General features: G+C 43.6%; 1 protein-coding gene across 1 annotated transcript in view; it reads right to left on the bottom strand.

The window, feature by feature from the left end:
- LOC126485035 (pikachurin-like) overlaps positions 1-24742 on the bottom strand; it is a 779910-nt gene that overhangs the window by 95870 nt on the left and 659298 nt on the right. The window lies entirely within an intron of this gene.

Here is a 24742-nt window from a genome sequence, read left to right as displayed (position 1 = left end):
TGGCGCTAGCTGCGCAGCATTTGTGCACCGCCGCCGTCAATGTCAGCCAATTTGCTGTGGCATACGGAGCTCCATCGCAGTCTTTAACACTGGTAGCATCCCGCGACAGCATGGACGTGAACCGTAAGTGCAGTTGACGGACTTTGAGCGAGGGCGTATAGTGGGCATGCGGGAAGCCTGTTGGACGTACCGCCGAATTGCTCAACATGTGGGGCGTGAGGTCTCCACAGTACATCGATGTTGTCGCCAGTGGTCGGCGGAAGGTGCACGTGCCCGTCCACCTGGGACTGGACCGCAGTGACGCACGGATGCACGCCAAGACCGTAGGATCCTACGCAGTGCCGTAGGGGACCGCACCGCCACTTCCCAGCAAATTAGGGACACTGTTGCTCCTGGGGTATCGGCGAGGACCATTCGCAACCATCTCCATGAAGGTGGGCTACGGTCCCGCACACAGTTAGGCCGTCTTCCGCTCACGCCCCAACATCGTGCAGCCCGCCTCCAGTGGTGTCGCGACAGGCGTGAATGGAGGGACGAATGGAGACGTGTCGTCTTCAGCGATGAGAGTCGCTTCTGCCTTGGTGCCAATGATGATCGTATGCGTGTTTGGCGCCGTGCAGGTGAGCGCCACAATCAGGACTGCATACGACCGAGGCACACAGGGCCAACACCCGGCATCATGGTGTGGGGAGCGATCTCCTACACTGGCCGTACACCACTGGTGATCGTCGAGGGGACACTGAATAGTGCACGGTACATCCAAACCGTCATCGAACCCATCGTTCTACCATTCCTAGACCGGCAAGGGAACTTGCTGTTCCAACAGGACAATGCACGTCCGCATGTATCCCGTGCCACCCAACGTGCTCTAGAAGGTGTAAGTCAACTACCCTGGCCAGCAAGATCTCCGGATCTGTCCTCCATTGAGCATGTTTGGGACTGGATGAAGCGTCGTCTCACGCGGTCTGCACGTCCAGCATGAACGCTGGTCCAACTGAGGCGCCAGGTGGAAATGGCATGGCAAGCCGTTCCACAGGACTACATCCAGCATCTCTACGATCGTCTCCATGGGAGAATCGCAGCCTGCATTGCTGCGAAAGGTGGATATACACTGTACTAGTGCCGACATTGTGCATGCTCTGTTGCCTGTGTCTATGTGCCTGTGGTTCTGTCAGTGTGATCATGTGATGTATCTGACCCCAGGAATGTGTCAATAAAGTTTCCCCTTCCTGGGACAATGAATTCACGGTGTTCTTATTTCAATTTCCAGGAGTGTATATCAACGATGCGGGAGACAATCTGAGCAGCCATCTTAGGTCCTTTGAAAATGACGCTGTCGTTTATCGACTAATAAAGTAATTAGAAGATCAAATCAAATTAACGAAACTATTTAGAAAAGATAACATTATGGTGTGGAAATTCGCAATTGACCTTAAATAACGAAAAGTATGACGTCATCTGCATGAGTGCTAAAAGAAATCCTTAAACTTCGGTTACACGATAAATCAGTCAAATTTAAAGGCTGTAATTTCAACTAAATATCTAAGAATTACTATTACGAACAATTTAAATTGGAAGGAACCCACAAAAAATGTTTTGGGGAAGACTAACCAATGATTGCGTTTTATTGGCATTACATATAAAAAGTGTAACAGATCTGCTAAGGAAACTACCTACACTACGCTTGTCGGCCTCTCTTAGAATACTGCTGCTCGGTGTGGGATCCTTACGAGATAGGATTGATGGAGAACATCGAAAAATTTCAAAGATGGGCAGCACGTCTTATATTGTCGCGAAATAGGGAAGAGAGTGTCACTGAAATGATACAGGATTTGGGGTGGACATCATTAAAAGAAAGGCGTTTTTCGTTGCGGCGGAATCTTCTCATCAAATTGCAATCACCAACTTCCTTTTCCGTTTGCTGAAATACGAGGGCGGTTCAGAAAGTAACCTCCGATGGGTCACAGTGCGGGTTGTGGGGGGAGTAGCGACGCCATCTGTGCGTTCACGCACTCAATTGGTCAGTCGGCATCAAGCCGTGGTCGAGTGAACGTCGTACCTGCGCTAGTTTAGTTTTTGTGGCAGTTTGAAATGTGTGCTGCAATAGAAAACCCCGCCAAATGTGAAGTGCGTGCTGTCATAAGGTTTTTTACAGCCAAAGGATATTCTGCAGCAGCTATTCATCGTGAGCTTTGTGCCGTGTATGGACCAAGAGTTATGAGTGAAGGAGTTGTCCGTGAATGGGTACGTTTATTTAAAAGTGGACGAGAAAACGTTCATGATGAAGAGAGGAGTGGTAGACCATCATTGGTGACTGACGAACTCGTTCAGACAGTTGATGCAAAAGTTCGTGAAAATCGACGTTTCTCAATGTCGGAGTTGTCTACTGGTTTTCCACATACTTCTAAGACTCTCTTGTACGAGATAGTGACAGCAAGATTGGGTTACCGTAAGTTCTGTGCACGATGGGTGCCCAAAATTCTTACCGACCACCACAAAACTCAAAGAATGGCCTCTGCATTAGACTTTCTGTCACGTTATGAGGACGAAGGAGAACCATTGTTAAACAGAATCGTGACCGGTGACGAAACCTGGATTAAGTACGTGAACCCTGAGACAAAAGAACACTCAAAGATGTGGGCACATTCAAATTCGCCTACCAAACCAAGAAAAGCCTCGCAAGATTTTTCTGCCAGAAAACTGATGGCAACGGTGTTTTGGGATGCCAAAGGGGTGTTATTGGTTGAATCCATGGAACGTGGTACGACCATTAATCAAGACGTGTACTGTGAAACAATAAAAAAGTTACGACGGGCTATACAGAACAAACGCCGTGGTATGCTGACTTCCGGTATAGTTTTTTTTGCACGATAACGCCCGTCCTCACTCTGCTCGCAGAACAACGGCCCTTCTTGAGTCCTTCAAGTGGGATGTTATCAACCATCCACCTTACAGCCCAGACCTGGCGCCAAGTGATTATCACATTTTCATGCATTTGAAGAAATGGCTCGGGTCACAGCGGTTTCATGACGACGAAGAGCTCAAAGATGCGGTCACAGGCTGGCTCCAGGCACAAGCGGGTGATTTTTATGCAGAAGGAATTTCAAAGCTTGTGAAGAGATACGATAAGTGCCTCAATCGCTATGGAAACTATGTAGAAAAATAGTGCAAAGATGTAGTTGTAAGATGTATATATTAAAATAATTTTATTTAACTTGGTGTATTTTTTTAAATCAACCGGAGGTTACTTTCTGAATGGCCCTCGTATTTTGTTGACACAGACCTACATATGGAGAATCGATCGCCATGATAAAATAAGGAAAATCAGAGCTCGTACGGAAAGATATAGGTGTTCGTTCTTTCCGCGCGTCCGCAGCTCGTGGTCGTGAGGTAGCGTTCTCGCTTCCCGCGCCCGGGTTCCCGGGTTCGATTCCCGGCGGGGTCAGGGATTATATCTGCCTCGTGATGACTGGGTGTTGTGTGATGTCCTTAGGTTAGTTAGGTTTAAGTAGTTCTAAGTTCTAGGGGACTGATGACCATAGATGTTAAGTCCCATAGTGCTCAGAGCCATTCTTTCCGCGCGCTGTACGAGATTGCAAAAACAGAGGATTGTGAAGGTGGTTCGATTGAACCACCTGCCAGGCATACAAATGTGGCTTGCAGAGTATCCATGTAGATATATACGTAGAAACTGTTTTGGAGTGTAAAGTGGCATAAAATGTTTGCATCCCCCCAACAATAGACAGATATTCTAGTGAAAGACGGATAATCAATATATATTCAAAAAAGTAAGTGTACAACGTGCGTGCAGCTAAAACTCAGACACGAGTCCCTGTACGATCAAGGGAGTTATATGGTGTAGTAGCCGTCTACTTTCCGATCCATCAAGAAGGTTTCAGTTTTTACCAGAATAGCGTACTTTTGAAGATATGGGGGCTGGGAAGTTCCACCCTCTGGAAATTTCTAGAACATTCCAGAACATTCCAGAGTATTCGACAAAATTACAGAACATTCGATAGTACTCGAGAGCATTCCACAACATTCCAGAATATTTCGGAATGTTTTTCAATGATCTGGGATGTTCTGGAATGTTCGGGTACAGTCTGGATATTCAGCCAGATTCCAGGATGTTCGAGAAAATCACAGATCATTATATAACATTCCAGAACACTATCTAATGTTGTGAAATGCTCTGGAATGTCGACCATTCGAAGCATTTTTTGGTATGTTTTGAAATTCACCACTGGTGGGACTACCGATTGTTAGGGGTGCACAAAGCAAGTCCCGAAGTGGGTTCGAATGTCGGTTTCTTATCAGTGACGAAGGAACGAACCGAAAAAGTGATGCAGTGAGTGAATAAAAAACAAACAGTGAAATGTGAATACTCAAAGTGATACAGTGACTGAATATAAATCTAAAATAAAATGTGAGAAGTGTACTTAGTGTATTTGTTAGTAAAAAGTTGGTTTGATTTATATTTTAGACAACTGCCGAACGAAAAAGAGCAGGAGATCTTGCCAGTTCTGAAGCAAAACGGCGAAAACAAAAATAGCATCGAAAAAACGAGAAATACGAATAGCGCTACAATTGAAGCCGAACTGTAAAGTACCAAGTACAAAGGACATACACTACTTGTCCACAGAATACCACTGATACCTACTGAATTGCCATTCCATTTTAAAAGACTGCAATTTCCAATCAAATTAGCTTGGAGTTTCACAGTTAACAAAGCCCAAGGACAAACTTTAAAATATTGCGGCATCAACCTCAAAGACTCCTGCTCCTGTTCCTATCAATTACACGTAGCGTGCTCTCGAGAAGGAAATTCGAAAAATTTGTACATATATACCCAGGATGACGAAATGAAAAATGTTGTTTATAAATAAGTACTGTAAATAGTTATGTTTTCAACAAAATTTTTTACCTCTTATACTTTAACAAGTACAAAAAGCTTAAAAAACCCTTACAGTACAAAAACTCGGCAACTGCACATTATGCATATTAGTCTCTCTAAAATTATTGGTGGAAGCGCAAAAAACGACTATTCACTTTGGTGTATAACATTTATGAGACAGATGATATACCGTCTGCGGGGTCCTGTCCACTCGTATCGTATAGGGTGCCTAAATGATGCTGCGTTGTCGGAATACTATATAACAATTCAAGCAAATAAGATTAGTAGTTTTATTTCAATAAAGTAGATTGACAATAGTTAACTATGTCTTTACAAGAAGTGTCGCAAGCGACAGGCGACAGGCAAACATAAATCAGAGCCTTTTTCTATATACCATGTTCATGCAAGTTTTACACACAGTTTGTGGATCACTAATAACTGCTATCGTAGCGTTCTCTGCTAGGCCTTCCCATATACTGTCCCGGTACTGAGCGAATACTGAGCGGCCGATGCTGGCAGGAGCGACACTTACATTCTCTTCTTGTAGAGGCCGCTCCTGCCATTGTGTGGTCCTAATCAGGGCACCATTGGCCAACTCCGTTTCACCAACTTCCCTTCTCTTGCGTTCTTCATCCTCGTTCCAGCGCTTGTGATTACGCCAGGACACCATCAGATTTTCGGAAAAACATCATCCACACAATTCCAAAGACTACAATAGCCAACAAGTGCGATAATTAAAAGCTCATTGATCCAAGTTGCCGACAAGAATAATGTACAGAAGAGCGGAAAAGAAAATTGAGGTTTTGTTAGATGACGATAAGTATAACTTTAGGAAAGGTAAAGGTACCAAAGAGGTAATCCTGACGTTCCAGGTGAAAAATCAAGACACTTTCATGGGATCTGTCGACCCGGATGAAGCATTTGACAGTGTTAAATGGTGCAAGATGTTCGAAATTATGGGAAGCATAGGGATAAGCTACAGGGAGGGATGGGTAATATATAATACGTACAAGAAGCAAGCGGGAACAATCAGAGTGGAAGACCAAGAACGAAGTGCTCGGATTATGAAGAGTGTAAGACAGAGTTGTAGTCTTCCGCGCCTTCTGATCAATCTGTACATCGAAGAAGCTATTACAAAAATAAAAAAAAGGTTCAAGAGTGGAATTAAATTCAAGGTGAAAGTATATCGGTGATAAGATTCGCCGATGACATTGCTATCCTCAGTAATAGTGAAGAAGAATTACAGGATATGCTGAATGGAATGAGCACACTTATGAGTACAGAATATGGATTGAGAATAAATAAATCGCCGGCCGCGGTGGTTTCGCGGTTCTAGGCGCGCAGTCCGGAACCGTGCGACTGCTACGGTCGCAGGTTCGAATCCTGCCTCGGGCATGGATGTGTGTGATGTCCTTAGGTTAGTTAGGTTTAAGTAGTTCTAAGTTCTAGGGGACTTATGACCACAGCAGTTGAGTCCCATAGTGCTCAGAGCCATTTGAACCAATAAATAAATCAAATGAAGACGAAGGTAAGGATAATTAGCAGAAATGAGAACTGCGAGAATCTTAATCAAGACTGGTGATGACGAAGTAGATACAATTAAGGACCTTTGCGATCCAGGCAGCAAAATAACACATGACGAACACAGCAAGGAGAACATCAAAAGCAAACTAGCACGGCAGAAAGGGCATGCCTGGCCAAGAGAGGTATACTACTCTCATTTTGTCCATTATAAATGGTTTTGAGAAAGCCTGCGACTGTGAAAACAATGGTTTGTTAATAAATAACTTTTGTGCTACCACTCACGATTTTATTTTATTCATATTGTACACGACACATTTCGGGAAATGATTCTCATTTTCAAGTGTGTTTTCTCTTTGTAATATGCCTTTTCAACCTAATGTTTTTGATGTATGAGGTTTTGCTTTGTTCTGTTGACTTTATTGTATTATATCAAATACATGCAATTTTCAGTTAGTTATCGATTTTTATGTGTAATTACTGGCGAAATTTGGAAAAACTTATGCTTACAGTTTTCTTATGGTCCACTTGAGCAGAGTGTCACACATATTAAACATCATACACGACTTTCAGTGCACAGTATTTGCTGACAGAAAATACCGTGCTCTGAGTTTGTGTGCGATGTTTAACATATGTGCACAAATGGATCATAAGAAAACTGTAAATACAACATTTTCCAAATTTCGCTACTACTTACATATAAAAATCGATAACCAACTAAAAATTGCGCGTTTTTTATATGTTGCAGTAAAGTCAACAAAACAAAGCAAAACCCGACACATCTGAAACATTACTTAAAATGGCACAGTACAAAGAGAAATCACACCTGAAAATATGAATCATATTCCGAGACGCCTGTACAAGATGAATAAAAAACGGTGACCGGTAGCAGAAAAGTTAAAAACAAACACATTGAAGTATACATATGCAGACAAGAAAAAAAAACCGATTTTTCCCTGGTCTCCTGGTAAAAACGCACCTTTTCCCACGTGAAAATACACTTCTTCTTCACTTTTCCCATGATAAGCGACAGTGCACTTTGTAAGTAGACTGTTTATGTTTTCTTATTGGCAACGTTACGTAGCGCTCTGTATGAAAACCACTGGCTGTGCTGTGTGCAGTCTGTGGCTAGTTTGCATTGTTGTCTGCCATTGTAGTGTTGGGCAGCTGGATGTTAACAGCGCATAGCGTTGCGCAGTTGGAGGTGAGCCGCCAGCAGTAGTGGATGTGGGGAGAGAGATGGCGGAGTTTTGAAATTTGTAAGACTGGATGTCATGAACTGCTATATATATTATGACTATTAAGGTAAATTCATTGTTTGTTCTCTATTAAAATCTTTCATTTGCTAACTATCCCTATCAGTAGTTAGTGCCTTCCGTAGTTTGAATCTTTTATTTAGCTGGCAGTAGTGGCGCTCGCTGTATTGCAGTAGTTCGAGTAATGAAGATTTTTGTGAGGTAAGTGATTTCTGAAAGGTATAGGTTAATGTTAGTCAGGGCCATTCTTTTGTAGGGATTTTTGAAAGTCAGATTGCGTTGCGCTAAAAATATTGTGTGTCAGTTTAAGCACAGTCGTATATAAATTGTTCTAAGGGGACGTTTCATATGTCGACACTTAGCCGAGGATACCTCACTGGAATCTTCTGATTTTAGTTTGTGTAATTAGTGTAGCTATTGTTTATTGCTAGCGCGTAATTGTAGAGAGAATCTCCTTTGTAGTTGCAGTCTTTCATTGTTGTACAGTAAAACAGTTGTGGCATGCATGTAGATTTGCGCCAAGTATTTCGCAGCTGCGCTTGCAATTAACTACATATTATTTTCAGTGCTATGTTAATGTGTTCTCTTATTTTTGCTCTTCAAATTGTGCTTTTCTGTGTTATCGTGTGAAATATTGTGACAATAATGGCGTGTGAAAAACGTAACACTAGGCTCCAAAGTAAACTGAGAAGTAATAGTGACGACGAGTGTAGCTTATCAGCACCACTGTGTAATGAATTAACAGACATTCGAAGTAGTAATTTGGTAATTGTGCATAGGGAAATGGAGCGGACGGCAAATAATAGTGTAGACAGTGAAACAGGTAGTGAACAGGGAAGCATTATCGATAGATCGGTCGGCAACAGCTCGCCTCAGGAATCCGAAATGACAGGACACAATTTCGCAAATACTGTAGATTCAGGTTTTGGGTCCTCACCGTTTTCTCAAATAAGTCAAGAAACATTTTCTGCTTGTCAAAATGTGAATGTAGCCGGTGCAAATTCACTGCCAAAAAGCACTGAGGAACTTGTTTCAGACTCCAGTGCACTGTTATTACAGTTAATGCAACAAATGGGACAAAATCTTCAAAAGTTAGACACAATGGAAAAAAATCTTCAAAAGTTAGACAACAATGCAAACTAGCCACAGACTGCACACAGCACAGCCAGTGATTTTCATACAGAGTGCTACGTAATGTTGCCAATAAGAAAACATAAACAGCCTACTTACAACTTTTCCTTGCAGCTATAGATATATCAATCCTTTGAATGGTAAAGGTTTTATACACCAGAGTAGAAATTCCCAGCACATGAGAAAACGAAACTCAGCAAATGAGGGAAAAAAAAGAAAGAAAAAGAAACACGTTTTGGGAAGATCTTTGATGTGCAGCAAAATGTACGCTGCATATTTTCATATTACTGTACGTTGCAATTTTCGTATTACGAAAGTATAAGTTCGAATTTCACCAAACACAGCACGTTAGTTTCCGAAGCATCCAAATGGAGATTGCAATGCGCTTTTGTAAGCCAGTCATAGCTTATGTCACGCGATCTAGCCTGCCAATGATAGCAGATATTCAGAGCATAGGACACGTGATGTAATCAGCCAATAGCAACATTACTGTTAATTAGCATGAACATAAAAACAAGAAAAGTTAATGGTTTAAATTAATGTACATAGTGTAGCTACAAGAAAAGTTACGCTTTCACATATAATATTGGTGTTGAAAATTAATAAGCTGCAAGAAAAGATGAGCTTTCACATATAAAATTGATCTCTTTAACGTGTGTTACACTTTAAGATACAATAAAGAAATGTGCTAGTAAATTTTCAACAGTCACATCAATGTCTGACCTTTTTCGCTCGAAATTATTCTAAGTAATTGGTACTCAAAGTGTTACGTTTTAAATGAGAGTCAAACGCTCTGTGATGTGAGAAATTCATTGCACATTCTCACTTGTAACATAATTCATTTCACGTAAAAGGATATTTCCTTTGAAAATAGCTCCTTTCAAAGAACTATTCGCAGTATTTTCCCGCGACCTCTTAGACATGGGTTAGTTTCAGCAGGTGCCAGGGAGCGTCAGAAAACAGGCGTTACTGTACATGGGCAGCAACAATTGCTTAGGAAGTCCCTATGTTCGTACGCATGTTGCATTAAGAGATCTTACTTGATGTCATAAAAGGAACTGGACTTCAGAGGATACTCGTAGAGCAAAAGTATTTCGTAAACCGTACTGAAATGCATAATTCGGCTTAAAGAACACATTCGTATGTCCAGATTCACAATGAAGCAGCCCCCAACCTGATATTCAGCTTTCCAGCGTGCTTTTCTGGATGCAGATTTTCTTGGACTTCCAGTACTATAATGTCTCGTGTTTGGTTCTTTATTATGAAATAAAGCCACACGTGGCAGAAGATATAAACGTGCTCTTGAAATTCAGTGAAGAGTTGAAACTTGCCAATAGTGTGAATGAAACACTTCGTTTCTTATAAATTGACTGCTTCAGGGGAAAATACTACTGAAAGCCACATTTATTTAGCAAACAGACAAAAACAACTTCATTGTGGACTACCAAAAAAGTGTAAATAAAATCACATCAGAAAACTGAAACTAACAACATATTTTAGCCTTCCGTAATTATATGAATGTATTTTAATTCACTTGATAGCTCTCGTCCACAGAAATCCATTTGGTCTGGATTTGATGTGTGAACTGTAAACGAAGAGGGGGTGGCAAAATCACTAAGCATAAACACGGGTCACTGTCCCCTCCCCATTGCAACCCAAACCGCCCTGTGGATGAACGAATCTGGCAGCTTTGGGGCGCCAGAAAAATTTTTCTGGTGGTGTACCTGCTTCTTGCTACTGCTACACCCACACTTCCAGTAGCCAGAAGCGCGAGAATGTACAGCTCATACGCAACTCAACCGCGCATACATTAAGAGACTGCTGGCAACAGCTCGGAACGAAGCTAATTTAAACAGTTGTGACGTAACGCTCATCGGAAGCAGTTTGCTGTTAGGAAGTATTCTACTGTCTTCGTCCTCAAGCCATTGACACATTTTTCTTTTGGCAGGCGCTTGTGTGTGCAATGTGTTTTGATGTTGAAGATGGCGAATTTCCTTTTCAACTTAAGTTTTAGTCCCTCGTTTACATTTTATTGCTGACATATTATTGTGCAGTAGCGAGATACAGTAAAATTTGTTGTTAGACTATCAGTTCTTACCACTCGAAATTACAGAAATTTAATTGAAGACTAAAACAATGAAAAATTTCCGGGATTCTAAAACAATTCCAGGGTTTTTCCCGGTTTTCTCCCAGATAAAAAAATTCCCGTGTTTTTCCCGGATTTGCCGGAACGTATACACCCTTAGCATCAAACACAGACGTTAATCTGAGAAAGAAATATCTGAGAATATACGTTTGGAACACAGCATTGAATGATAGTGAAACATAGAAAATCGGGACAGAAGAGAACCGAAGCATTTCAGACGTGGTGCTACAACAGAATGTTTAAAATGAGGTAAACTGATAACGTAAGGAATGAGGAGGTTCTGCTCAGAATCGGTGAGGAAAGGAATATGAAAGTACTGACAAGAAGGAGGGACAGGATGTTGGATATCTGTTAAGGTATCAGGGAATAACTACCATGGTATTAGAGGGAGCTGTAGAATGTAAACACTGAAGAGGAAGACAGAGATTGGGTTACATCCAGCAAATAACTGAGGAGGACGTCGGTTGCAAGTGCTACTCTGAGATGAAGAGGTTTGCACAGGAGCCTCTCCTTGGCTGGCCACATGACTAAAATAATATAAAATAAAATAAAGTTCCTGCAGATGATATATGTGAATGGCGCTCACTGTCATTACGATTGTGGGTGCAGATTTCGTAGCTATCATAAAACCAACATCACCAGTACCGTTAATACGGGTGCGCCACACAAATTTAAAACCAATTTACAGGAATAATAACGCATTATAAAACCACTTCTCCCGTAGCCTGGTCTACACTACCCTATTGTAAATACAGATATTGCATTGGAAGAACTGGAATTGTGATTTATAGTGCTTCTTTAACAATGTACCAAATGAAACAAGACGATCGGCAGATGACCGTGTTCATGTACAGATTGACAAGGGAAACTAATTCTGAAGAAAATCGCGTTCTAGTTGAGGGCCTAAATACGAGAAAATCGATAAATCACTCCGCTTGCACGAACGTAGGGATATTTAACTAAAGGGGTCTTAGTTTGGAAGTTAAAATGGCAACAACAGTTTTATACTATTTTAATTCATCCATACATTCTCTGAATTGGCATTTGGACTTCCATGGTCGGGAAGGTTCTCTGTTACGATATTAAGGATTTATTTCGTCCAACACCATCCAGGAGATATTTTATCAAAATGAGAAGCAAATTATTGATCAGTGAATGGTACTCATATTTAAAAAAGCAAATGTCTTTCAAGATGTGAGAGCACATCGTTGTCGCCTTCGACTGTTGAGATTTTCCATTGATTAAGTCGACGAGGAAAACTTCGTCCTTCAGCCTTTTTCCAGTGGAAACAAAACTGCGAAAACGTAGTGTACATATACAACTGTATGAATATTAATAAGAAATACTTTCCAAATGTACTGCTAAATGTTATTTATGTGATCATGGATTCCCAGGCCATAGTCAGATGACATCTGAAAGCCGCAACCACAGATCTGCTGACGTGCTACGAACACAGATATTACAGGTACAGAACACCCACAAAATACGGAGCATTCATAAAAGAAATAATTATTTTTCATGTTAATGCAAAAATCGCTACATTTCATCAAAAATGATAAATAATATTTTATAATATTACATTACAGTTCTATTTCTAAACGTCTGTGTCTCATCGTTTTATGTATCTTTAGTATCAGTAATATCTGTATGAGTCGCACATCATTTTCTCTGTGGTTGCGGGTATAGAGTAGGAATATCTACGGAGTGTCCATAGTGAACTGTGTAGGTCAGAAGTACCAAATTGATATTGCATTTATAGTAACCCAAAACACTTCTACATACAAAGCCTTTTAAGATTTTGTTTTCTGGCACTGAATGCTTACTTCGGCTCCATGGCCATTATCATGTTATCTATAAACATTTGGAGTCGTTAATGCGTATATCTATGTCTCTTTGCAATTAATAACAATCTTGTCTATATCTGTTGCAATAGTTATTCCCATAATACATCTTAGAATAAATGTAAATCTACGTACACACCTGCAAAAACGCAGAGATAACTCTAAACGAACAAACTGACTTAAAACCTTAAAATTTATATTGTCATCTTTATTGAAATCAGAGAACGCGATTACGGATGAAACAAATTTGCAGGCAGAGAAAACAGCAGTGAACATCAGCAAAGATTTACTACTGCTACACACAGTTCCATAGACAAATAAGCCAACTATGTAACCATATAACATCGTTGACTTACCTGTCAGAAGCTGTCGAACTTAAGGAAAATATTAAATAAGTTTTAGTTAATATTACTCAGCAACGATTTTCACTGTTGAGATATTACACATCTAGAGAATAACAATTTCCTCTGCACTTCATCTACGATACACCGCAATACCAAGCCATAGACAGCGACAGTGTTGTTGATGTGTAGCGGAAGTAAGTACTACAACAGACATAGACAAAATTTGTGGTGTCACCGCCAGACACCACACTTGCTAGGTGGTAGCTTTAAATCGGCCGCGGTCCATTAGTACATGTCGGACCCGATTGTCACCACTGTGTGATCGCAGACCGAGCGCCACCACAAGGCAGGTCTCGAGATACGGACTAGCACTCGCCCCAGTCGTACGGACGACGTAGCTAGCGACTATACTAACGAAGCCTCGCTCATTAGCCGAGCCGATAGTTAGAACAGCCTTCAGCTAAGTCAAAGGCTACAACCTAGCAAGGCGCCATTAGTAACATTGCATGTATCTAAAGAGTCTCACTTGTATCGCCACAATCTCCAGATGTACCACAAGGATGGATTAAAGTTAAGTATTCCAGAAGCTATGTACTTTTCTTTATAGCATTCATTACGTCTCCTGTTTCAGACCTCACGCCAATCCGGCTTTAACTTAGCACGTGCCTTTCGGCTTCCTCTCATTGTGTCTAGGCTGTCTTGTCTAGACACAACACTTTTTGGCGACGAGTAAACGGACAGGGTCTTGTTCTTTCTATTTGCTTACATTTACTTATGTCATGGCTTCGCCAGATGTACTGTCCGAATTTTATCGCTTGCAGAATCAGCAGACGCAGGCGTTATTGGATGCCCTTGGACAGCTCGTCCAGGGTCAACGTGCACTGTAAAACGATGCGGCCGCCGCCGCTTCACCGCTACCGCAGCCACAACATGCAGTTGCACCCCCATTTCGTCCCTACGAACCAGCTAAGGAAACATGGACGGAGTGGTCACGCCAGTTTGGATTTCATCTCGCCGCCTACAGAATTCAAGGTAACGAGCGGCAGCCTCATTTATTGTCATGTGTAGGGGTGCAAACGTACCGTGTGATAGTGAAATTATTTCCCCGACGCAACGTAGCGACTCTGTCCTACGATGAAATTTTGTCGACATTGGACGCCTATTTCAAAGAAACAGTCAATGTCGTTGCAAAAAGGTATACTTTCTTTCGTACAAAATGTATGGCCGGTCAAACTTATAGGGAGTGGGTTGCAACATTGCAAGGCCTTACAAGGGATTGTGCTTTTGAGTGTGAATGTGGACTCCCTTATTCAGATACTATGGTACGTGATGCAATAGCACAGAACGTTTCTGATGTTCGCATACGGGAACAGATTTTGAAACTCGTTAATCCCTCCCTTCAGCAAGTGATAGACATATTAGATAGACAAGACACACTTGACTTTGCTCAGGAATCATTTGCAACTTCGCCAGCCGTGTGTAACATTAACCGGCCCGCCGGGCGCGCTGCGCGGCCCGGTAAACTGCCCTCGCACACGTCCACGCAGCTGCCGCCACGCTCTAAACCAGGTGTGCCGCGCCAGCATACAAATGCAGTGAAATCATGCCTGCGGTGTGCTACTCGACATTCGCGTGACAATTGCCCGTCACGCCAAGCTATTTGCTTTTTCTGTAATAACAAAGGACATGTTCAAAGTGTTTGCCAGAAAAAGCTCAGATCAGACAATCACAACCATTCCAGGCCTTTTGCTTCACGCCGGAATCGAACCAAGGATACTCAGGCTCGTGACCCTTCGCCCATGGAGATTCATGTAGTTAATTCCACTTCGTCCAGTGCCACTGTCTCTAACAGTGACTGTGTTCGTCCCACACAAAGTGTGCGTCGACGTCGCCGGAAATCACGTCAATTAGCAAGTGATGCTGTACCTGTATCAGTTCACATTGCACGAGACAGTCGCTCTTGTCGTCAGCAGGACAATAAACTTTTTGTAGATTTGGACTTTAATGGCAAGGTCATACTATTCCAGCTCAATACCGGAGCTGCAGTTTCATTGCTCAATCATGACACGTACAAACAACTGGGCAAACCTCCGTTGCGTGCCGCAAATGTTCAGTTAAATAGTTATTCCAGTCAGAATATCCCTATGTTAGGACAGTGCACTCTTCTTGCAACATACAAGGGACAAACAAAACTTGTGTCATTTTACGTTCTTCGTTCTTCTACTGCAGTGAACTTGTTTGGTTTAGATTTATTTCAGTTGTTTAACATGTCTATAGTAAATCAGGTCCTATCAGTGAATCAGACTGTGCCTTCAGACAGTGTTTCTCGTCTGTGTGAAGAATTTGCAGACATTTTTGCACCGGGCTTAGGTTGCGCTCTGAACTATGAAGCACATTTGGAACTGAAAGTACACGCGCAACCGAAATTTTTCAGAGCGCGCAATATTCCACACGCATTGCGTGATGCGGTCGCGAGAACCTTACATGATTTGGCATCACAAGGTGTGAGTAAATGTGCGCAATGCTGCTTCCATTTCAGCTCCGCTTCATCGCCTACGCCGTACAGGTGTTCCGTTCGTCTGGACGACGGAATGCGATCGCGCTTTTCGCCAGTTGAAATCGGCGTTGCTTTCAAATACTTGCCTTACGCCATTCGATCCCCGGAAACCCCTTTTGTTGATGGTAGATGCATCGGATTTCGGGATTGGTGCTGTGCTTGCGCACAAAGATGGATCGCATGATCGCCCTATTGCCTTTGCGTCAAAATTGCTCTCGTCTGCGCAAAGAAATTATTCACAGATAGAGAAAGAAGCTTTGGCTCTCGTATTTGGTGTTACTAAGTTCCATGATTTCTTGTATGGTCGTCACTTTACCGTCATCACAGACCACAAACCTTTGACATCGCTTTTTCATCCGAACACGCCTGTACCTCCACGTACAGCGCAGAAATTCATTCGCTGGTCTCTTTTCCTCTCGCAGTACCGCTACGATATCTTGTATCGGTCCACTGCTAAGCACGGAAACGTCGATTCGTTGTCCCGTTTGCCTGTTGCTGAGGATAGAGCATTCGATTCTTCCGATCTTGCTTGCATGTTCATTGATTCGGAAACCGATGAAGTGGTCGAATCGTTTCCCATTGATTTTCGTCGTGTAGCTCCAGCCACAGCTGCTGACCCGGTCCTTACTACCGTTTTGCGTTTTGTTGCTACGCAATGGCCTTTGTCAAAGTCTCGGATCGAGGATCCGTTGGTTCGCCGATTTTTTGCTCACAAGGAGAGACTTTTTGTTCGACGTGGTGTTTTGTTGTTGCGTTCTGATAATGATCAGTCCAGAGTCGTGGTCCCACGTTCGTTACAGTCCTCTGTTTTACGGCTTCTTCACCAAGGACATTGGGGTATAGTGCGAACGAAACAACTTGCTCGTCAGCACTGTATTTGGTTCGGAATCGATGCTGCGATTACGAATATGTGTTCGTCTTGCATGGCGTGTGCCGAACAACAATCCGCTCCGCTGCGGAAAGTCTTTGCATGGCCAAAAGCCACTTCCCCTTGGCAACGCTTGCACATCGATTTTGCTGGTCCATTCTGGAATGCTCGATGGTTGGTTCTGGTTGATGCCATCAGTAATTTTCCTTTTGTTGTCCGGATGTCTTCCACGACGTCAACTGCCACCATCCAAGCGTTGTCTGCTATCTTTTGCCTTGAAGGTCTTCCACAGACTATTGTTTCCGACAATGGCCCACAATTCATGTCCACAGAATTTCAATCATTCTGCAAGGCCAATGGTATTCTACATCTGACGTCCGCGCCGTTTTCGCCTCAGTCAAACGGTGCCGCTGAACGACTGGTCCGGACTTTCAAGTCACCGATGTTGAAGTGGAAAGAGTCGCATTCTCGGGAGGACGCGTTGTTGCTCTTTTTGTCATCGTATCTCTCTCAGCCCCGAGATGGTCGCTCGCCGGCTGAGTTGCTCCGCGGTCGTCCTCATCGAACCTGGATGTCTTTGCTGCACCCGCCGCATCAGGTTCCTGTGCAGCGGCAGACTTCTGATTTTGCTCCAGGCGACGTTGTATTCTATCGCAACTATCGAGGTTCACGGCGTTGGCTCGCAGGGCGCATTCTTCGCTGCCTCGGCCGCGCGATGTATTTGCTTTTGGGGGCCTCTGGTGAGGTGCGTCGGCATCTCAATCAGCTGCGCCTCAGTCGTCGCACGGGTTCTGCCGCTCCCCGTCTGCTTTCAGCGACGGTGCCGTCCGGTCAGCGCCCTGGGGACCCATCTACTGGCTCGCCTCATCCCCAGGTGTTACCGACGATGCCTTCCATTTTGCCCCTTGGCGACGCGCCGCCGCCGCCGCCTCCGCCGCCGCCGCCGCCGCCGCCTGTCCTCCAGCCGGCGCCGCCCGCAGTGGACGCTTCGCTGCAGCCGCCAAGCGCCTCCCTGGGTCACGCGCCGCCGATCGCTTCCCGTGACCAGCTGTCCTCCGCCATGGAACTCTTGCCCGCTGCGGAACACATGACGTCTTCACGCGTCGGGTACCCTGACGCAATGGAGGTCGACCCTTCGGCCCCTCCTGTCTCTTTACGGGCGCATACACCGCATGTTGACGTGCACCCTGGACTAGGTTTTCAGGCGTTTCCTAGATCCCCTCGGACCGAATGGCCGGGTGCGGGTGGCACAGCCTCGCCTGTTGTTAGGCTCCCCACCTCATCGCATACGTCGACATGGGGTCCTCCCCACGGCGGGCGGAAGCCTTTTAACACGACCGTTCGCCGATTAGTGGGGGAGGAATGTGGTGTCACCGCCAGACACCACACTTGCTAGGTGGTAGCTTTAAATCGGCCGCGGTCCATTAGTACATATCGGACCCGCGTGTCGCCACTGTGTGATCGCAGACCGTGCGCCACCACAAGGCAGGTCTCGAGATACGGACTAGCACTCGCCCCAGTTGTACGGACGACGTAGCTAGCGACTATACTGACGAAGCCTCGCTCCTTTGCCGAGCCGATAGTTAGAATAGCCTTCAGCTAAGTCAATGGCTACAACCTAGCAAGGCGCCATTAGTAACATTGTATGTATCTAAAGAGTCTCACTTGTATTGCCACAATCTCCAGATGTACCACAAGGATGGATTAAAGTTAAGTATTCCAGAAGCTACGTACTTTTCTTTATAGCATTCATTACGTCTCCTGTTTCAGACCTCACGCCAATCCGGCTTTAACTTAGTTCGTGCCTTTCGGCTTCCTCTCATTGTGTCTAGGCTGTCTTGTCTACACACAACAAAATTGTTATTATCTACTAGTAGATATAGATGTATGCAGTAACAACTCCATATGTTTGCAGATACCTTGATAACGGCCACGGAACTGAAAAAAGCTTATAGCACGAGAAAATAACGTCTTAGATACCATTTATGTATGAAGGCATGGGTTATTTCCCACAAATTGTTATGCTTATTTTAAATAATTGCTATAGAATGTTCCACTGCTAGCACCTATAAGATGGAGGATGGTAGTGTGCAATCGATATTGAAGATTTCTATGAGTGGAGGAAGATGAATAAGATTGTAACAAAAAGCGAACAGGGAAAATTTCGTCCCTGAAAAATATTTCATTATGTGGTTAATCACTAATTTGCTGCAGCCACTGGAAAATGGAAATTTCTCGGGACCCTTTAATTTTAGCGCACTAGAAATAAATTTCGCAAGGGCTCTGCAGCACAGTTCATTAAAGGAGAGTTGCTGCGATACGATAAGGTGAAATAAAAAACCAATAAAGTACAGATGACAATCCCTTCTTCTCATTAAAAACAAAAAAAACAAAAAACAGCGTTATCTAAGCCGCGATACTTAATGCAAACCAACGAAATACGTTTGCGTGTATCTATACAAATTTTTAAGCATGTTAATTCCAGATATTGAATGCAAGTTTTTAAGATGTCGAAGAGCATCGTGTACAAAATACATAAGCCGTGATAAGACGAAACCGCTGTGTACTGCTCATGTAACGACGCTCAAAGTCTGCAGTGCGCTGTAACCTCATACGATACCACAGTCACTTCGCTTTGGAGACAATGCAAGCTGGCTTTGAAATGCTGTTCTGCGCATCCGAATGCTTATTCCATACGTATTCAAAGTGTATAGGAAGTTACGTAGACATTATTAATACAGTAACAGAAGATATATTAAATAATGAGATAGAGAACTATTAGAGAGGACAGTATGACTGGTTTATGCTACCCAGAAATCGTTACATTTAACAAAAACCTTTGTAAAACCTCTGTGTCTCAACATTCTATGTACATTCTATTCGTGAATCAGGAATATTTTTATAAGCCACACTTAATTTGACTGGTGGCTGAAACCCCTTCCTGATGACATAACTAATACTTTGGAGACTATCAGGAAAACGTTTCGTGTTTCGTAATTGTTATGTTTTTTCAAGAACAGATGGACAGTTCAGATACTGTTAGAAGTTTATCACTTCACTGAGAAAGTGTCTGAGAAAGTGTCTGCGGCTGCCGGTTGTACCCTGGGACGCCGCGTTACCCTCATTAACTTACCCTCATTAACCCCATTAGCGCATGTCGAACAATGTGTGCAGCTGTCCCTTTTTTTCCAGGGGACAAAATTTATCGTGAGTACGACTTGCAAAAATACGAGTAATAGTCAACGTCTGACGTATCAGCTTTAAAAAATAAAGTGGTGTAATTAATATTTTGTTTATGTGAAGATAAATTTCTGCAGTTGTGATACACGTTGAAACTCCCGCGCCATCGTACCATGTACACCGCTAGAAGATCCCAAATAAACTGTGGCAGCCCAGTAATGGCATAATGTATCGTATGGTAATTGCTTTGCATGTTACGAGAATGGTTTCGTAAGTCTGTTGAATTTGGATGAAGTTATGGAACACTTCTGTTGCGCCTACATTGTTGATAGGCTTGATTATTCCAAACATTGTATGAAGAATTCAACAATTTACAGTATACAGTTCATTGTTGACAGTCATCTGACTTGGTCAATGTTCGACTGCGACAAAAAATGAAAAAAAAACGAGTTTCATGGTGTTATTAAACATTTTCATTTGAACGGATAGGCCGCCACACGAATCAAAACAAAATTAGACTACGTTCACACGGACTCTACTCCATCACTGATGACCACTTACTTTTGGATTAATAGATTCAAACGCGGTGGGAAAATCACCGAAGACCGGCCGTCCAATTGAGATCACCACCAAGGAAACCAACAAAATCCGTGATATGGTAATGCAAGACCGATCCTTGCTTAGATGTGCACTGTAGGTCAAGGATCGATCCAAGATGACTCCTTGATATTTAGGGTGAGCATTGAACTTCAGCAGGTGGCCCAGACATTGAAATATATTCCTCAAGTTAAACATCATGGCCACCTGCTGAAGTTCAATCCTCACCCTAAATATCTAGGAGTCGTCTTGGATTGTTCCTTGACCTACAGTGCACATCTAAGCAAAACATATACTAAAATCAAAAGCCATAACAACATCCTAATCAAACTCACAGGAATGGGTTGTGGTCCCTCTGCACCTTCTCTCAATACTACAGCACTTGCCCTAATATACCCAGTAGCTGAATACTGCAGTCCAGTATGGCTTAACAGAACCCATACAAAGAAGATAGAAGTCCAGCTGAATGGCACAATGAGGAATATATCAGGCACCATCCAGTCTACTCCTCAGAAGTGGCTACCGGTACTTTTTAACATTGCACCTCCTCATCTTCGAAGAGCATTAGCACTGAAGAAAGAATGGCATAAGTGCTGTGAAAACCCTCTCTTGCCAATACATGAAGATTGTCTACACGAAGATCCCAGGCTGAAATCTCGGAACGTTTCTTGGGCTCTAGGAAAGAAGCTGGCCAAAGATAACTTTACAGTAAGTGAAGCATGGTGCAGCGACTGGCTGTCTTCAAACCCAGCAGGTCTGGACTTATGTAGGACCGAACCAAACAACCCATTGGTTTCAACCTACCCAGGAAAATCTGGACATCACTTAAATAGATAAGACCCTAACATGGCAGATGTCAGTTTTGGAAGCACAAGTGGAAGTTTGCTGATAGCCCTTTCTGTGACTGTGTAGACGTGCCTCAAACCATCAGCCACATCGTTATGGATTGCCACTAAGAACGTTCAATGGAGGAGATCTATCAGGCCAGTGGGGAAGCTGTGGAGTGGTTAAGGGTTCTGGACATACATCTGTAATAATAGTGATGTTACTCTGGATCGAGGTCTAAGCCTGTATATGTTTGAAAATATGTAAGTAATTGCACATTGTATTTTGTAACAACACACTGAATCTTCGAGCTGTACGAAGTATATACAGGGTGTTTCACTAAATGTGTTTACCTCTGTAAGTTACGAAGTATTAGGCGGCGGAAATATTTATTGCGGTAGGTCACCATAAGAAACGTTACACTGCCTGTGGAGCTACGAACATAGTTTATTGTGTTATTATCCAAAGAATTACAGCAAAAAGTTACAATTTTATAAATGGAACAATAGTTGTTTCGATCATGCACCGGAATCAGTAACACCAGCTGTGTATACATTAATTTAAATTACATTTCTATCACTTCCAGTTTGGGAGCTGCATCCCTTAAAAGTTTCAGGGGCAGAAGGGGGCAGATACCACACAAGCTGCGCATAACGCAATGTGCCTTCTAAATGTGGTGCGGCCGAATCGTAACGTTGCCGGTGTCACGGAGCGAGAAGCTTCTCCGATGCGCTGTTAGACTGCCGACTGTCGCCGCACGCAGCCGCATACCCGGCAGTTCGAGCCACACAAACAAACGGGGCTCAATATACCACAGTTACTGAGATCGGACGAAGATGACATACACGAAGAACGACTACGTTGACATGTTGCTGATGCTCGGCGAGTGCCGACACGATGCCAGTTAGGCAGCCATGGCGTACACCGTGAGATATCCTAGGCGAAGGGTTGCGGCCGCCATTACATTCGTACGTGCCGAACTACGACTTCGGGAAACAGGCAACTTGGTAATGTGCCACAGGAACAGAGGAAGAACTGCTAGAAGTGAGGAGACGGAGGTGTTTGTTTCAGCTGTAGTACACCACGATCCTCATGTCAGCTTTCGAGCCGTTGCTGAAGTCGCTGGTGTCAGTCTCACATCTGTGTGGCGTATACTACACGGCCACAGGTTTCACCCGTACCGCCTGTCACTGACCCGAGAGCTGCATGGGAACGATTTTCGTGCGAGAGTTACATTCTGTGAATGGGCCATGCGTAATTTCACGCTGGAGTCTTGTTCTCTGACGAGCCCACGCTCACAAATGATGGTGCAGTGGATCGCCACGTTCACTACTGGGCCACAGACAATCCTCGGTGGGAACGACCTGTCGATCGTCAAAGTACGTGGTCTATTAATGTATGGTATGGAATCCATGGGGATGAAATCGTCGGTCCACACTACTTCCCAGGTACACTGACAGTTGAGCTACATCGCGCGTTTATAGTCGACAGTTTGGGTAGTCTCCTTGAACATGTGAGTTTACACACGAGAGTCCATATGTGAGTGCAGTACGATGGTCACCAGGCCATTCTGCGCGTGCTGTTGTGGAAGAACTAAACAACAGGTTTGCAGGAAGGGTGTTGGGGCGCCTGGTCCTCATTCATGGCCCGCAAGTTCGCACGATTTAACACCATTAGTTTTCTTTTTGTGGGGATATCTAAATGGTCATTTTTATGTCATTGAGCCCACATCCCCAGATGGTCTAAAATGGAGCATCGGCGACGCATATCGCTCCGTGACACCGGCGATGTTACATCTCATGCGCAGATCCTTTAGAAGGTCATTGCATTATGCATTCAGGAACATGGACATACATTTGAACATCTCATTTAAATCAACTTCCCAGCACCAGAACACCCATCACCCACCACACAGCCATGTGTTATGTACAGCGTATGGTATCTGCCCCTAAAACTTTGAAGGGTTGTAGTTCCCAAACTAAAAAGTGATAGGAATGTAATTTAAATTGATATATACACAGCTGATGTTACTGATTCCAGTGCACGATGGAAACAGCTATTGTTCCACTTAAAAAATTGTATCTTTTTGCTGTAACTCTTTGGATAACACAATAAACTATGTTCATAGCTCCGCAGACAGTGTTACGTTTCTTATGGTGACCTACTGCAGTAAATATTTCCGTCGCCTATTACTTCGTAACTTACAGAAGCAAACACATTTAGTGAAACATCATATATATACAGGGTGTTTCCAAAATGACCGGTATATTTGAAACGGCAATAAAAACTAAACGAGCAGCGATAGAAATACACCGTTTGTTGCAATATGCTTGGGACAACAGTACATTTTCAGGCGGACAAACTTTCGAAATTACAGTAGTTACAATTTTCAACAACAGATGGCGCTGCAAGTGATGTGAAAGATATAGAAGACAACGCAGTCTGTGGGTGCGCCATTCTGTACGTCGTCTTTCTGCTGTAAGCGTGTGCTGTTCACAACGTGCAAGTGTGCTGTGGACAACATGGTTTATTCCTTAGAACAGAGGATTTTTCTGGTGTTGGAATTCCACCGCCTAGAACACAGTGTTGTTGCAACAAGACGAAGTTTTCAACGGAGGTTTAATGTAACCAAAGGACCGAAAAGCGATACAATAAAGGATCTGTTTGAAAAATTTCAACGGACTGGGAACGTGACGGATGAACGTGCTGGAAAGGTAGGGCGACCACGTACGGCAACCACAGAGGGCAACGCGCAGCTAGTGCAGCAGGTGATCCAACAGCAGCCTCGGGTTTCCGTTCGCCATGTTGCAGCTGCGGTCCAAATGACGCCAACGTCCACGTATCGTCTCATGCGCCAGAGTTTACACCTCTATCCATACAAAATTCAAATGCGGCAACCCCTCAGCGCCACTACCATTGCTGCACGAGAGACATTCGCTAACGATATAGTGCACAGGATTGATGATGGCGATATGCATGTGGGCAGCATTTGGTTTACTGACGAAGCTTATTTTTACCTGGACGGCTTCGTCAATAAACGGAACTGGCGCATATGGGGAACCGAAAAGCCCCATGTTGCAGTCCCATCGTCCCTGCATCCTCAAAAAGTACTGGTTTGGGCCGCCATTTCCTCCAAAGGAATCATTGGCCCATTTTTCAGATCCGAAACGATTACTGCATCACGCTATCTGGACATTCTTCGTGAATTTGTGGCGGTACAAACTGCCTTAGACGACACTGCGAACACCTCGTGGTGTATGCAAGATGGTGCCCGGCCACATCGCACGGCCGACGTCTTTAATTTCCTGAATGAATATTTCGATGATCGTGTGATTGTTTTGGGCTATCCGAAACATACAGGAGGCGGCGTGGATTGGCCTCCCTATTCGCCAGACGTGAACCCCTGTGACTTCTTTCTGTGGGGACACTTGAAAGACCAGGTGTACCGCCAGAATCCAGAAACAATTGAACAGCTGAAGCAGTACATCTCATCTGCATGTGAAGCCTTTCCGCCAGACACGTTGTCAAAGGTTTCGGGTAATTTCATTCAGAGACTACACCATATTATTGCTACGCATGGTG

Source organism: Schistocerca serialis, chromosome 6, assembly GCF_023864345.2.
Source record: "Schistocerca serialis cubense isolate TAMUIC-IGC-003099 chromosome 6, iqSchSeri2.2, whole genome shotgun sequence".
Classification (NCBI taxonomy): domain Eukaryota; kingdom Metazoa; phylum Arthropoda; class Insecta; order Orthoptera; family Acrididae; genus Schistocerca; species Schistocerca serialis.
The sequence above is the reverse complement of the archived record's forward strand: the minus strand, read 5'-3'. Positions and strand labels throughout refer to the sequence as shown.